General features: G+C 42.5%; 1 protein-coding gene across 6 annotated transcripts in view; it reads left to right on the top strand.

The window, feature by feature from the left end:
• The window catches only part of TTC39B (tetratricopeptide repeat domain 39B), a 183,368-nt gene that overhangs the window by 44,858 nt on the left and 124,730 nt on the right, over positions 1-13,780 (top strand). The gene's annotated exons all lie outside the window — the stretch shown is intronic.

Genomic DNA, 13,780 nt, shown 5'->3' with positions numbered 1-13,780 from the left:
ACAGTTTCATTCGATGAATCCTGCATTCAGTGGCACACAATTCCAAATGCTTCTGTTGATCTGAAGTTTTCAATGTATGTTCTCCACCAAAGAATCTTGTGAAAGTTGAAGAAAATCCAGGTAGCCCTATAAATCTTGAAGTGGAAAAATAAATCTTTGCCCATTGAAAATGCAATAGTAGGAAAACTATGAAATCTCTGAATACGATGATAGGTTTCAGAGTGGTAGCCGTGTTAGTTTCTATCAGCAAAAACAACGAGGAGTCCTTGTGGCACCTTAGACTAAAATAAATTTGTTAATCGCTCAGGTGCCACAAGGACTCATTGTTTTTGCTGAATACAATGAGGAATCTGTCTGGACTATGTCTGACCAAAATTGGGGGAGGAGGAGAAGGGAAGATGTTTGTATAATAAAGCAATTGAGAAGTTGTTAGATGCATATGAGTGTTTTTTGTTTTGTTTTTAATAGGAGAGTCTAATGTGCCCTTTTTGTCTTCCATTCTCTTCATTCCACCCCCACCACATTGCTTAGGGTATGTCTACACTATGAAAATTAGGTTGAATTTATAGAAGTCAGTTTTGTAGAAAGCGTTTTTATACAGTTGATTGTGTGTGTCCCCACACAAATGCTCTAAGTCCATGTAGTCGGCGGAGTGTGTCCACAGTACTGAGGCAACCGTCGACTTCTGGAGCGTTGCACTGTGGGTGGCTATCCCACAGTTCCCGCAGTCTCTGCCGCACATTTAAATTCTGGGTAGAAATCCCAGTGCCTGATGGGGCTAAAACATTGTAGCGGGTGGTTCTGGGTACATATCGTCAGGCCCCCGTTCCCTCCCTCCCTCCGAGAAAGCAAGGGCAGACAATCATTTTGCGCCTTTTTTCTTGTTACCTGTGCAGACACCATACCATGGCAAGCATGGAGCCCGCTCAGCTCGCTGTCACCGTATGTCTCCTGGGTGTTGGCAGATGTGGTACTGCATTGCTACACAGCAGCAGTTTATTGCCTTTTGGCAGCAGACAGTGCAGTATGACTGGTAGCCATTGTCAATGTAGTTCTGGGTGCTCTTTTAACTGGGAACCTGGGCAAACATGGGAGTGACTCAGCCAGGTCATGTCCCTTGTTTTGTCTCGTGGCGATTCAGTCCTATGGGCAGTACACTGTCTTTTAATCTGCAGCTAGCAGAAGATGATGGCCAGTAGTCATATTGCACCGTCTTATGCCGAGCACCCAGGAGATAACGATGGCTAGCAGTCGTACTGCACAGTCTGCTGCCAGCAAGATGTATAAAGATAGATGAAGTGGCTCAAAACAAGAAATAGACCAGATTCATTTTGTATTCATTTTCTCCTCCCTCCCTCCTTCCCTCTGTGAAATCCAATGGCCTGCTAAACCCAGTTTTGAGTTCTGTTTTGAGTTCTATCCCTGAGGGGGCCATTCAGTTTCTCACAAAGCCACCCCCTTTGTTGATTTTAATTCCCTGTAAGCCAACCCTGTAAGCCATGTCGTCAGTTGCCCCTCCCTCCATCAGGGCAATGGCAGACAATCGTTCCGTGCCTTTTTTCTGTGCAGACACCATACCATGGCAAGCACGGAGCATCAGATCACTTTGGCAATTAGGAGCACATGAAACACTACACGCATTATCCAGCAGTATATGCAGCACCGGAACCTGGCAAAGCGATACCGGGCGAGTAGGCGGCATCAGCGTGGTGATGTGAGTGATGAGGACATGGACACAGACTTCTCTCAAAGCACGGACCCTGCCAATGTGGGCATCATGGTGCTAATGGGGCAGGTTCATATGGAACGCTGATTCTGGGCTTGGGAAACAAGCACAGACTGGTGGGACCTCATAGTGTTTCAGGTCTGGGATGATTCCCAGTGGCTGCGAAACTTTCGCATGCGTAAGGGCACTTTCATGGAACTTTGTGACTTGCTTTCCCCTGAGCTGAGGCGCAAGAATACCAAGGTGAGAACAGCCCTCTCAGTTGAGAAGTGAGTGGCAATAGCCCTGTGGAAGCTTGCAACGCCAGACAGCTACCGGTCAGTCGGTAATCAGTTTGGAGTGGGCAAATCTACTGTGGGGGCTGCTGTGATGAAAGTAGCCAACGCAATCAAAGATCTGCTGATATCAAGGGTCGTGACCCTGGGAAATGTGCAGGTCATAGTGGATGGCTTTGCTGCAATGGGATTCCCTAACTGTGGTGGGGCCATAGACGGAACCCATATCCCTATCTTGGCACCGGAGCACCAAGCCGGCGAGTACATAAACCGCAATGGGTACTTTTCAATAGTGATGCAAGCACTGGTGGATCACAAGGGACATTTCACAAACATCAACGTGGGATGGCCGGGAAAGGTACATGATGTTCGCATCTTCAGGAACTCTGTTTCAAAAGTTGCAGGAAGGGACTTTATTCCCAGACCAGAAAATAACCGTTGGGGATGTTGAAATGCCTATAGTTATCCTTGAGGACCCAGCCTACCCTTTAATGCCACAGCTCATGAAGCCATACACAGGCAGCCTGGACAGTAGTCAGGAGTTGTTCAACTATAGCTGAGCAAGTGCAGAATGGTGGTACAATGTGCATTTGGACATTTAAAAGCGCGCTGGCGCAGTTCACTGACTTGGTTAGACCTCAGCGAAACCAATATTCCCACTGTTATTTCTGCTTGCTGTGCGCTCCACAGTATCTGTGAGAGTAAGGGGGAGACGTTTATGGCAGGGTGGGAGGTTGAGGCAAATTGCCTGGCTGCTGGTTACGCACAGCCAGACACCAGGACGGTTAGAAGAGCACAGGAGGGTGCGGTGCGCATCAGAGAAGTTTTGGAAACCAGTTTCATGACTGGCCAGGCTACGGTGTGAAAGTTCTGTTTTGTTTCTCCTTGATGAAACCCCCTGCCCTTGGTTCACTCTACTTCCCTGTAAGCTAACCACCCTCCCCCTCTTCCCTTCAGTCACTGCTTGCAGAGGCAATAAAGTCATTGTTGCTTCACATTCATGCGTTCTTTATTAATTCATCACACAAATAGGGGGATAACTACCAAGGTAGCCTGGGAGGAGTGATGGAGGAGAGAAGCACCAGGAGGGGTGGTGGAGGAGGGAAGGACAAGGCCACACAGCACTTCAAAAGTTTAAAACTTATTGAATGCCAGCCCTCTGTTGCTTGGGCAATTCTCTGGGGTGGAGTCGCTGGGAGGCTGGAGGCTCCCCCACCGTGTTCTTGGGCATCTGGGTGAGGAAGCTATGGAACTTGGGGAGGAGGGCGGTTGGTTACACAGGGGCTGTAGCAGCAGTCTGTGCTCCTGCTGCCTTTCCTGAAGCTCAACCATACACTGCAGCATGAGAGTTTGATCCTCCAGCAGCCTCAGCATTGAATCCTGCCTCCTCTCATCACGCTGCCACCACCTTTCAGCTTCAGCCCTCTCTTCAACCCGCCACTTACTCTCTTCAGCTCTCCACCTCTCCTCCCAGTCATTTTGTGCTTTCCTGCACTCTGACATTGTCTGCCTCCATGCATTCGTCTGTGCTCTGTCAGTGTGGGAGGGACAGCATGAGCTCAGAGAACATTTCGTTGCGAGTGCTTTTTTTTTCACCTTCTAATCTTTGCTAGCCTCTGGGAAGGAGAAGATCCTGTGATCCTTAAAACGCATGCAGCTGGTGGAGGAAAAAAAAAGGGACAATGGTGTTTAAAAAGACCCATTTTATAGAACAATGGGTACACCCTTTCACAGTAAACCTTGCTGTTAACATTACATACATAACACATGTGCTTTCGTTCCAAGGTTGCATTTTGCCTCCCCCCAGCGCGTGGCTAGCCCCTGCCCTTTTCCCCTCCGCGTGGCTAACAGCGGGGAACATTTCTGTTCAGCCACAGGCAAACAGGCCAGCAGGAACGGGCACCTCTGAATGTCCCCTTAAGAAAAGCACCCTATTTCAACCAGGTAACCATGAATGATATCACTCTCCTGAGGATAACACAAAGAGATAAAGAACGGATGTTGTTTGAACACCAGCAAACATACACTGCAGTGCTTTGTTCTACAATGATTCCCGAGTATGTGCTACTGGCCTGCAGTGGTAAAGTGTCCTACCATGGTGGATGGAATAAGACTGCCCTCCCCAGAAACCTTTTGCAAAGGCTTTGGGAGTATATCCAGGAGAGCCATGAATGCCAGGGCAAATTAATCATTAAACGTGCTTGCTTTTAAACCATGTATATTATTTTAAAAGGTACACTCACCAGAGGTCCCTTCTCTGCCTGGCGGGTCCAGGAGGCAGCCTTGGGTGGGTTCGGGGGGTACTGGCTCCAGGTCCAGGGTGAGAAACAGTTCCTGGCTGTCAGGAAAACCAGTTTCTCCGCTTGCTTGCTGTGAGCTATCTACAACCTCCTCCTCCTCATCATCTTCCTCATCCCCAAAACCTGCTGCCGTGTTGCCTCCATTGAAGAAGTTAAACAACACAACTGGGGTAGTGGTGGCTGAACCCCCTAAAATGGCATGCAGCTCATCATAGAAGCAGCATGTTTGGGGCTCGGACCTGGAGCGGCCGTTCGCCTCTCTGGTTTTCTGGTAAGCTTTCTGTCTGAGCTTAAGTTTCACGCAGCACCGTGTTGCGTCCATGCTGTAGCCTCTGTCCCTCATGGCCTCGGAGATTTTTTGAAATGTTTTGGCATTTTGTCTTTTGGAACAGAGTTCTGATAGCACGGATTCCTCTCCCCATACAGTGATCAGATCCCGTTTCTCCCATTCGGTCCATGCTGGAGCTCTTTTGCGATTCTGGGACTCCATCATGGTCACTTCTGCTGATGAGCTCTGCATGGTCACTTGCAGCTTGCCACGCTGGCCAAACAGGAAATTGAAATTCAAAAGTTCGCGGGCCTTTTCTTGTCTACCTGGCCAGTGCATCTGAGTTGAGAGTGCTATCCAGAGTGGTCACAATGGAGCACTCTGGGATAGCTCCCAGAGGCCAATACCGTCTAATTGCGTCCACAGTACCCCAAATTCGACCCAGCAAGGCCGATTTCAGCGCTAATCCCCTTGTCAGGGGTGGAGTAAGGAAATCGATTTTAAGAGCCCTTTAAGTCGAAAAAAAGGGCGTCGTTGTGTGGACGGGTGCAGGGTTAAATCGATTTAATGCTGCTAAATTCGACCTCAACTCCTAGTGTAGACCAGGGCTTAGTTTGACAAGCATGGGGATTGCTGCTTCAACAGTTTGTAGGAGTCAGACTGTAAATATGTTAGTGAAGAGCAAACAACACAATCATTTTCCTATTTCCCCACAAACTTTTTATTGAGAAAATGGTGGATGTTAATAGTCTCAAAATTCATAATATTGGGGTCTGTGTACAAAACTTACTTTCATACGTAAGGATGAGAAAATGTTATCTAAAGCTGTGATATATGCCCAGAAACGTTGTGAAAGAGATTTTTGTTTTTTGTTAAAGGATGCAAAGGCACCTATCAATCACTGAGAGGCTTTAAATCTAAAAGAGGAAAAAAGCTTGCAAAAATTAACTCAGTTACAGAGAATCAACTGCAAACTTTAAAAATGGAGTTATGTTGATATTAGAATTACTTTCCCCACTTGCATATTCTTTATCCTGAATCCCTCTCCACAACTTCTGCTGCTTTCTATAAATAAGTACCTGGAATTTATTTTACAGTTGCAAAAATAGGTTGATAGCAACATAAACAGTTGTGTTGCTGTTCTATAAACCCAGTACTGATGAAAGTCTATAATCTAGATAATAACAGCAAAAGTTTGTGGATTTTTCTCCTGCCTAGTCTGCTTCACCTCTCTGTTCAACAGGGTGGATGAAGATGTCCCCTTCTCAAAAATAAGAAGGAAGACATGCAGGACTTGAGTACTTACCAGCTTGAAGGGAGTGATATGCAGCCTGCCTAAATTAAATACACAGTGGCCACCTTAGATATGTGTTTGCAGCTATTTCCCAAATGTAAATAGTTAATTTCCAGAGAAGTATGTTGGAAAGTCTTTGGGGTGTGAACTATAACTATTTGTGGAATGTGACAGACTTGTAGTGCTGTAGGATTCGAGTCATATGTTAAGTTTCCTGACTCTCTTTAATAATAAACTGTGTGTCTTTAATACTGTGTGAACAGAGCTTATTGTATTTAATTTCCTAGTAACTTGAGGATGCTCTATTGCATCTCTAAATTATTAGCCCAGGATATGGTTTTTTTTTTTTTTTTTTAACCAACAGGAAGCATCCGCCTATTCTAACTTAAATAAGCTTTGACAGGAGAAAGTTCTACTTTAAGGACCAGGTATAAAATGCAGATGTCTTCTCCCTACTCTAGTCCAGGGTAAATCTAATGCAAGATTTTCTTCGGGTGCCATATATGCAGGAAGCAGGAAGATACCAGGCACCAGTTCCTCACAACTTTGCTTCCTACATGCTCCAGTCTCTTCCTTGACATGGTTTGGAAGCAGGCATATAAAAGGCGATGATACTTCTGGTGCTGCTAAATAGTGAGGAAACGCTTAGTATTTTAGCTGTTATCTCAAAAACATAATAATTATATGTTCCTGAAGCTGATGTTTTTATGGTTTTGAAGCCCGTCTTTTAGAGGCTTTCAAGAAGCTAGATGGCTGGATTAAAAACTACACTAATATTGGAAAGTATGTGTAGCACTCCAGAACTCAAGTGTAAGACTTCTGGACACAGCAGCTGGTGTTTGGAAGTCCAAGCATTCGGAATTTGGTCTTCTTTTAGGTTGTGATTTCACTAGTGTAACAACTTGGAAAAGAGATCTGTAGATGAAAGTATACATCTGCATGAGACATCTGTATATATGTGAACTTGTAAGAGAACATGTTGTATACTGTTTTCCACTAAAACATAGAATCATAAGACTGCAAGGGACCTTAACATTGGACACTCCTATATGAAAAATGGAAAATATAATATTGAAGGGATAGTTTAAGCACTTTTTTTTTTCATAGATTCATAGATATTTAGGTCAGAAGGGACCATTATGATCATCTAGTCTGACCTCCTGCACAATGCAGGCCACAGAATTTCACCCACCACTCCTAAAAAAGACCTCACACCTATATCTGTGCTATTGAAGTCCTCAAATTGTAGTTTGAAGACCTCAAGGAGCAGAGAATCCTCCAGCAAGTGACCCGTGCCCCATGCTACAGAGGAAGGCGAAAAACCTCCAGGGCCTTCCAATCTGCCCTGGAGGAAAATTCCTTCCCGACCCCAAATATGGCGATCAGCTAAACCCTGAGCATATGGGCAAGATTCATCAGCCAGATACTACAGAAAATTCTTTCCCGGGTAACTTGGATCTTACCCCATCTAAAAACCCATCACAGGCCATTGGGCCTATTTACCATGAATATTTAATTACCAAAACCATGTTATCCCATCATACCATCTCCTCCATAAACTTATCGAGTTTAATCTTAAAGCAAGATAGATCTTTTGCCCCCACTACTTCCCTCGGAAGGCTATTCCAAAACTTCACTCCTCTGATGGTTAGAAACCTTCGTCTAATTTCTAATCTAAATTTCCTAGTGGCCAGTTTATATCCATTTGTTCTTGTGTCCACATTGGTATTGAGTTTAAATAATTCCTCTCCCTCTCTGGTATTTATCCCTCTGATATATTTATAGAGAGCAATCATATCTCCCCTCAACCTTCTTTTAGTTAGGCTAAACAAGCCAAGCTCCCTGAGTCTCCTTTCATAAGACAAGTTTTCCATTCCTCGGATCATCCTAGTAGCCCTTCTCTGTACCTGTTCCAGTTTGAATTCATCCTTCTTAAACATGGGAGACCAGAACTGCACACAGTATTCCAGGTGAGGTCTCACCAGTGCCTTATATAACGGTACTAAAACCTCCTTATCCCTACTGGAAATACCTCTCCTGATGCATCCCAAGACGACATTAGCTTTTTTCACAGCCATATCACATTGGCAGCTCATAGTCAACCTATGATCAACCAATACTCCAAGGTCCTTTTCCTCCTCCGTTACTTCTAGTTGATGCGTCCCTAGCTTATAACTAAAATTCTTGTTATTAATCCCTAAATGCATGACCTTACACTTCTCACTATTAAATTTCATCCTATTCCTATTACTCCAGTTTACAAGGTCATCCAGATCCTCCTGTAGGGTATCCCTGTCCTTCTCTAAATTAGCAATACCTCCCAGCTTTGTATCATCTGCAAACTTTATTAGCACACTCCCACTTTTTGTGCCCAGGTCAGTAATAAAAAGATTAAATAAGATTGGTCCCAAAACTGATCCTTGAGGAACTCCACTGGTAACCTCCTTCCAACTTGACAGTTCACCTTTCAGTAGGACCCGTTGTAGTCTCCCCTTTAACCAATTCCCTATCCACCTTTCAATTTTCCTATTGATGCCCATCTTATCCAATTTAACTAATAATTCCCCATGTGGCACAGTATCAAACGCCTTACTAAAATCTAAATAAATTAGATCCACTGCGTTTCCTTTATCTAAAAAATCTGTTACTCTCTCAAAGAAGGAAATCAGGTTGGTTTGGCACGATCTACCTTTTGTAAAACCATGTTGTATTTTGTCCCATTTACCATTGACTTCAATGTCCTTAACTACCTTCTCCTTCAAAATTTTTTCCAAGACCTTGCATACTACAGATGTCAAACTAACAGGCCTATAATTACTTGGATCACTTTTTTTCCCTTTCTTAAAAATAGGAACTATGTTAGCAATTCTCCAATCATATGGTACAACCCCTGAATTTACAGATTCATTAAAAATTCTTGCTAATGGGCTTGCAATTTCTTGTGCCAATTCTTTTAATATTCTTGGATGAAGATTATCTGGGCCCCCCGATTTAGCCCCATTAAGCTGTTTGAGTTTCGCTTCTACCTCAGATATGGTGATGTCTACCTCCATATCCTCATTCCCATTTATCATGCTACCATTATCCCTAAGATCCTCTTTAGTCTTATTAAAGACTGAGGCAAAGTATTTGTTTGTATCTGAGAAGAGAAGTTGGATAATCTTTAGAAATTAGATAATATTTTTTTAAAATGAAAATCTCTCTCACTTGGAAAGTTGCACGTAAACCTTGAAGTTTTTTTCTGTTGCCCAGACAGAGCTTAGAACAGTGGGTCAGATTTGCCTACCATTAAGTTTACTCTGTGCTGCCCTGGCATTACAAAGAAGACTTAAAGCCAACTTAACTAGTTACTTGGAGATTCCTTTTCTATAGCAGGATGTGTGGGCACCTATGCCACCTCCCATTGGCCTTTATGTAGGAAATGTGCCCATCCAAAAAGGAGTGTGGTCAAGAAGTGCCTGGCTACTATAATGACCTTTTATGGCCATAGACATTCACTTTTAAGGACTGAGTGGTGAGCTGTAAAAGTGGCTTACGGACACGTCTCTTAGGCCCCAGACTTGTGCTAAACACAGCTTGGCCTGTTCAATTAATCTGTCTCTAGTTCTAAGAGTTCATCTACATAGCAAATTTTGCCTTTTTCAGGGGATGTTGGTGTAACATGTCCAAGTGGAGCAGGGTATGAGCATGTTGGTGCGTGATAAAACATGCTATATGGACTGGCTCTGAGAGGTGGCGTCTACACTGGCATCTAGGGGTGTGATTCCATTGCTCATGTACACATATTTGCTCCTGAATCAGGTGGGTATTGTACTCGGCGTGGCTCACCCATGCCTCTCTTGCCACTATCTGTGCTACCATGGCTACACTGCTACTTATACTTATGCTAGCTTGATGAGAGCTAGTGTGAATGTGTACACAAGCAAAGGAATTGCAACCCTAGCTCACAGTGTAGACCTAGCTAAAGAGTGAACAGCTCCATTCGTTTTGTTGGTGACCACCAGAGCACAATGATAACTTAAATGTGGACGGACACTGATTGCATTTAGCTAAACAATTAAGCAAAAAGCATGCCAATTTATCCATTGGCTGGATGCAGTAGCAGATACTTTAGAGTCTGGTTACAATCCTTGTTCTCCACAATAATTTAAAGTGTAGCGGTAGAATCCTACGTGCTAGGATTTCTCTTCTTTATACTCATAGGAAGGCAGGCACAAGTAATTTGCTTGCTTAGCCCTAACCCAGAAAAGTGATGGGAGAGAGAATAACCACTGCTGGGATTCCCTCCCCAGTGGGTCGGAGAAGCGAGAAACAAGTCACTGTGGGAAAGAGAGGTTTTTAGGGCCTGTATGCTGAGAGAGAAACAAGTGCCACTTGAGCTTTTTCCCACGAGGGGAAGTGTGTGGGAATGCTTTCACTAATGCTCCTGACTTGGATTGGACTGGTGCAGAATTTTTGTAGTGAGTTTCAGGCCCTGCTTAACTGGAGAAACTTGGACTTTTTCTCACTTGTAGTGCTGAACTCGTACCAGCGGAGGCTGGTCTCAAGGTTGTGCTTTAGCCCAGTGGTTCTTAACCACAGGTATGCATGGGGGTACACAGAGGTTTTCCAGAGGGTACATTAACTCATCTAGATACTTGCCTAGTTTTATAAGAGGCTACGTAAAAAGCATTACCAAAGTCAGTACAAACTAAAATTTCATACAGACAATGACTTGTTTATATTGCTCTATATACAATGCACTGAAATGTAAGTACAGTATTTATATTCCAATTGATTTAGTTTTTAATTATATGGTAAAATGAGAAAGTAAGCAATTTTTCAGTAATAGTGTGCTGTCACACTTTTGTATTTTTAGGTCTGATTTTGTAAGGAAGTAGTTTTTAAGTGAGGAGAAACTTGGGGGTAGGTACGCAAGGCAAACCAGACTCCTGAAAGGGGTACAGTAGTCTGAAGAGATTTGAGACTGCTTTAGCCTATTTATCCTGCTGCTTGTTTTGTTTGACCCCTTCTGAAGTCTCCCTGTCTCACTGCAGCACTACAGTGGAGAGAGGTAGATAGGGAGAGCGTGCCCCATATCTCCCGCTGTCCGTGGGGCGGAGTGGAGAAGAAAAGTAAATTCTGTAGGGTTGGAACAGAGAGACAGAAGTAAAATTTACTTACACATATGTAACTTTTCCATCTTGGAAGTGGGCATGTGGTGAATCGTGATACAGTATAGCTGGGTTATTCCTCCTCATTTTCAAACACAGAGGCTCCACTGGCTCTTTTTTTTTTTTTTTTAAACCCTCTTTAGCTTCACAATATATGGTCAGACGGTGGAGCTGTTCGGAGTACTGACTTCCTCTCTACCTCTAGCCAAGTACCCAAGCTGAGAAGACAAACCATAAATTCTAATGAATAAACATTATAGAAGATTAGCCATCCCCAGGCAGGATACTTTATCTACGTATATATTTTTTATAACAAAAAATGACCAGACACAAGGTATCCTCAATATTTGAAAGGAGTAACATTTACAAGCATGCATTCTCTTTCAGCTCAGCACAAGGATATCCAAAGAAACAATCATCTGAGAGACTCTGCATAATCTGAGCAAGCCAGCCCCCCCCCCCTCTTTTTTTAAACTAGAGGTGGGCTGGCACAAACTGTATGAGTATTCCTTTTTGTATTGCAAAAGTGTTACAAATAAACATTTGTTAAATCATTCCCAAGACTGAGGGTTACAACACACTGCAAAATTCTAGAGCTGCTTCTCTTAATGGATATTATTAACATTACTTCGCGAAAGATTCTTGCAGAATTTCAGGAGGATTATGATGACTAACTGTCAAGTTTCTTTTTCTGCCTGCTCAAGAAAAAAGCATAATAAGGCAGACTTCAGCATTTGAATATGAAAAAAGCATTTAAAAAGTAAAAGGCTATAAGACATCAAACAACTTTCATATCTGAGATCAGCTGTTAGAAACCTTAAGGAATATGGCCAATAGCACTGTCTCCTCCGAGAAAAAAAGAGAATTTGAAGGCTTTGAAGTAATTGTGAACTTTAGTAAAATAACACTTTTAAACTCCAGAATCGTGCTCTGTCTTAAGGTTGCATCAGATTTTTCAGGGAAGTTTAGAAGCTACATTAAAAACCACACATTTGAGAAGTCAAGCAGAAGTTTACATAACTGCAGTGTTATAGTAATTCAGTGTTATGAGCTACAAAATTATTGTTAAGAAAACATAAAGCTTACATTGAGTACTAATAAAAAACCCCCACACACCTGTCAAAACAAATTGTTGTATACTATGTTTAAATATCCCTTGTCCAGGTGGAAGGTCTCCAGCATGAAAAACATGCAACTCTGAAAAATCCAGTTAAACATATCTGCCTGTGTGCTGCTAATTGACACTTAACACTGAAGTAGCTGGCACTATTAAGCTGTGTTCTACTGAGCTTAAACAAAGTCTGTCTAAAACCTTGAGAAAGAAAGATTTAGTAGCAGCTCAGTGTCTGTTTTTTTTTTAATGTAATTTGGATTAAAGAGCTATATATGGCCACAGCTTGCTTTAATCAGTAGAAAATACAGGATGGCTGTTGTCTCTTCTAAAATAGACTGGCCACAGGGCAGTTAGTTTGACAGTTTGGCAGAAGTAGCAGCAGGATGACAAATCTAAAATAATATGGCTGTAATGAATGCAAGACATGCTGAATACAATGGATACTGTATACCATGACACATATCTACTGAACTTATTTAATTTTAAAAATTTCATATAGAAAACTTTTCAAAAATATAACTGAAATCCAAGGTAGGACTGTTAACTCTTGCCTCAGATCTTTGTTGCATTGTAAAATACTTTTTGTAAGTCTTTTTTTGCTCTGTACAATGTTCTTTTAAGTCCAAGAATTGTATTATAGTTCTGAATTGCCTTACTGTCTTTGAGTGTAAGGGCAGGACAAATGTGGTAAACAAATCCAGTCGTTATAAAATCACTTCGAAATTTCTGGCTAATCCATCTTCTACTCTGCTTCAGTTTACCATAGGATTGTGTGCTGGGAAACGGTTCAATAACTGTTTTAGTCGTCCAGGCTAATAAACTTGATCAGCATTACCAGCATATTGAGCAGTTCATTTCTAAGCTACAGTTACATTATTAATACAATTAAATGTCTGCATGATCACCATACCTAAAAAAAAATCGAGGTGAGCGAGGGGAAGGAGTAAACTTATATTTGCCAGGTAGGAATTTGACAATGATATTGCTTCTTGTAGACATATTGCTGCAGATGACATATAAATTACTGCACAAATAGCCTGAATCTTTAATTGTTCAACTATTTGGTGCTTAGATGATGTAGTGCTAGGCACACTAGAAATGTTTGATAGACATTAAGTAGTGGTGTCTCACTCTTGGTTTCCTTTTTATCTCTAATCACCCTTTAAACTTAAGGTTACTTCTCCTCCTTCCTGTTTTAAGAACTGTGCTTGTTTGCATATACCAATTTCTTCTGTTTTACACTGTATTGTTTCTCTGGTCTGTAACAGGTCCTTGTTATTTAGGAAGAGCCAAAGATGATTTCAAAAGTGCTCACTCCCTCCCTGTCCCATTGTCAACAGCTGGCTGATGGACATATCAGTCTTCCCCCTTAATCCCCTAGTTCACTTTTGTCCAAAGGTGCAGGGACTTCATGAGGTTTTGTATCAACTATTATTATGACCCAGATAGGAGTGATACAGCACTCCTAAAAGGATTGATATGATGCAGGCTATTGATGGTTAGAGTCTCCTGTTGCTACCAGTGACATGAAGTCCCCAAATTTCATCTTCAGACTTAAAAACCCTTATTTTTTAGAAGGTCTGCTGATTGTTTCCTACCTCCACTGGGCCAAATCTACTCTGTCCATTCTCTTCTTCAACTAGAGGAAAA

This window comes from Lepidochelys kempii, chromosome 5 (assembly GCF_965140265.1).
Source record: "Lepidochelys kempii isolate rLepKem1 chromosome 5, rLepKem1.hap2, whole genome shotgun sequence".
NCBI lineage: Eukaryota > Metazoa > Chordata > Testudines > Cheloniidae > Lepidochelys > Lepidochelys kempii.
The sequence above is the reverse complement of the archived record's forward strand: the minus strand, read 5'-3'. Positions and strand labels throughout refer to the sequence as shown.